Genomic DNA, 3,298 nt, shown 5'->3' with positions numbered 1-3,298 from the left:
AAACTCTACACTCATTCAATGTGCGAAAGGTCCACGAAGTGACACGGTGCAGAGTCAGCACACGTTTTCGGGATTGAGGAAGCCGCTGCGAGGCCCTGACTCACCCGAAGGCTGGGGTGTGGGGTGTGGTGGGGTGGCGGACCCCCCACAGGGGCAGTGGGGGCACTTGTAGGGACCAAATGAAGCTCGGAGGGTGCTTTGCTGACTCGTGTCTCTGAGCAGCAGGTGCTGTGGTCACTGTTTTCCAGAGTAGAAACCTGAGGCCCAGAGAGGGTGATGCGCTGGTCCTGGGCCACACAGCCGGTGGGTGCTGGGACCAGGACACTCACTACCTTCTCCCAGAGTCCTGAGCGCCGGCCCGGGCCAGGTGCCTCCCTCCCGTGTCATCCTCCAAGTGAGATAGTCACGCTTCCTACCACTCAGGGGTGTGCGTTTTTGAAGGACTGAATTAAACAGTGAAGCCCCCAAGAAGCGTGCCAGCCTTCAGCACCCTGGCCAGTGCTGGCCCCCTACTCAGGGCCTCCAGGGATGGGGCCGGCAAAAGGCACGACCGGCGGCTCTGAGATGTTGTTCCGGGCCCGGCCTTTTCCTGGGGGCGGGGGAGGGGGGCCTGGCCTTGGGGGTGCCGGTGCTGACTCCCAGGGTGGGGTGCGCCTCGGGTGGGGTTGAGGCCTCTCCCCACTGCGGGCCCTCGAGGGCACCAGGCCGTGGGGGAGGCCTGGGTCCCAGCCGTCTGGCCGCCCTGGCAGGAAGGTCTATGCCCGCCTCCTCGCCTGCCAGCCCCGCGGAGCCCAGTCGGAGAACAGCCACGAGGCTGCCTCCTTTTCCCACCCAAAGCGGGTCCAGGCCTCCCCTGGATGGAGCCTCATGGAGGAGCACGGCTGGGGGCAGCCCTTAGGTCCTGTTGGCCAGAACCCAGTGACTCCAACGGCTCTGTGGGTCACCTACTTTGGGGTCTCAGCTGTGCCCAGAAACTCGAAGGGAAGTGACAAGCTCAGGGGGGCAGGCAGAGCGGTGACAGCAAGGCCTCCCCGCTGCTCCTCCCGTCCCCACGGCCAGGGCTGGGAGGAGCCCTTTATCAGGCTCGGGTTGGGGGTGCTGGCAGTGGCCCGGGCCCAGGCTGTGCAGCCCCTGGGGACCCGAGGGCAGCAAAGGCTTCTGGGGCCACTGCCCCGGGCCAGGCCTGTCCCTGCACGTGGCCCCTGCTTCCCACACACGGTGCCCCTCCTGCGTGTCCCTTCCCCGTGTGACCCACTTCCTGCAAAGATTTTCATGGACCCTGTTTTCAGATGAGGAAACTGAGGCTCAGAGAGGCAGCAGCGGGTCCCAGCCTGGCCCTTCCCCCACGGCACCCCTCACTGCTCATGAAGCCCCCTGAGGAGGAGCAGGAGGGCAGAGCCACTGTGGGCTGGGGGGGACTCCCAACCCTTCACCCTTCTGCAGCCCCCATCGTAGTCCCGGCCTTGGCTCGGTGCAGAGACATCAAGGGAGCGATGTGGGGGGCAGGGCGGCCCCGGCACCTGGCGCTCAGAAGTGCAACCTCTTGCCTCGGCCCGCCTCCTCACAGCGAGGAAGGGCCTTGACTTTTGAGGCTGGATTTTCATAGGACAGGAAAGTGCATGGCAGCCGGGTCTGCCGGCTCAGGTCGGGCCCCCGGAGGAAGGCCAGGCCAGCCCGACTGTCACGGACGCCAGCGTGGGCACTTACCGTGCATGCCCTGGACACCCACGGCAGCCCCGGGCAGCACCTTATGGGAGAGGTGCCTGGAGGGAGTCCAACCCTGGGGAGGGGACGTGCCGTGGCCTGGAGGCGTCTGGGTGGCCAGCGGTGCCCGTTGCCTGTGCAGCTCAGTCCAGCCTCGTGCACACAGGGCATGTCCCCGAGGGCGAGGCCGGTGACTCAGATGAGACGGGGCTCGCGTGTGAACTCAGCTTGAGTCCAGGGCCAGCAGCGTGGACACTGGTTGACCTGTAACCTCCCTGCCTCTCTGGGGGTGTGAGACGGGCAGGCCCGTCCGTCCCTCACTCTCCCCTCGGCCTGGGGTCCCAGCCCCCACCCAGGGTACCAGATCCCACCGGTCACTCTCCTGACCACAAGAGCCACGCGCTCTTGGGAGCCAGCCCCGTCCACCCTGCCTGTCCCTGGACACCCGCCCCTGCCCTGTTCGGCCGCAGGTGACCGGGTGTCCGGCTCCAAGGCCGAGCAGGGGAGTCCGGTGGGGGTCTGAGCGTCTGAAGCGCCAGCCTGCGGGGGCCCCACTGGCTTCCCCACTGCCGTCAGGCTCCGACTCCTCCCATAGGAACCCTCACTCATTCACACACTTGCCCCTTCGTGTCCCCCGCGCCCCCACCCTCCAGCAATGTGCCACAGGCGCTCTCTCCCACAAGTACCGCCAGATGGGGCCATGGCCAGGGGACGACTCAGAGACAGAGAACCAGGTGACCGTAAGAGCTTGGGAGAGGCCCCCAGTGCAGGAAGGGGATGCTCAGACAGCCCAGCCCCTCCCCCTCGTTGCCCCATGTCCCCAGCAGGGACCTCTGGTCAGGCCCCCTCGCAGGCGGTGAGCTGTGGGTCCTGAGGAGGGGTGTGGCCCCCCGGGAGGGAGGGTTCAGCCCCAGGACCCAGCACCCCAAAAGGACCCGACGCTCAAACACCCGTGGTCCGGGGCCGTGGGCTCATCACGCCATAACGCCTTCTCGGCTGGGCTCCCCAGCCCGGTGGGTGCAGACACGTCCACCTCTCAGGGCCACAAGGCCACCTGTGACCCGAGCTGGCCCGGGGCTGCCCACTGCCCGCCTGGAGCCGGAAACCCCTGAAGCTCAGCCAGGGTCCCGGGGAGCGCCGAGCAGGGGGCAACGTCCTGTCTCTGGGGGTGCTGCCTCCCCGAGCCCCTCTGCAGAAGGGTGAGCCCCTGGCGGCCCCAGCAGCATGGGAGTCAGCGGCTTTCCAGCAGCAGCAGCAGCAGCTCGGGGGCCTGGCTGCACAGAGGCGTGCCCGGGGAAGGGCCAGGGGTGTGGGGCACGTCGGGCGGGAGGATCCCTCTGGGCCGGGACCTGGGGAGCCCTCGGGAAACCAGGCTCCACCCGGCGGCCACGCCCATCTCTGCCCGTCTCCGGCTGCTGGCCAGCCCCGGGCGAGTGCCCACTGTTTACCTGGGTGAGGGGAACGGCAGGCCCGCCCCGCCCACCCACGTGGAGCCACGGGGACCGGAGCCAGCTCTGAGGCTACAAAAAGCTCCCGGCCACTAGGGCTCTTCCTCAGAGGCTGCCCCCGGGGACTTCTCCCCTCCCTCTGCAGG

Source organism: Felis catus, chromosome D1, assembly GCF_018350175.1.
Source record: "Felis catus isolate Fca126 chromosome D1, F.catus_Fca126_mat1.0, whole genome shotgun sequence".
Taxonomy (NCBI): Eukaryota; Metazoa; Chordata; class Mammalia; order Carnivora; family Felidae; genus Felis; species Felis catus.
Note: the sequence above shows the minus strand (reverse complement) of the source record.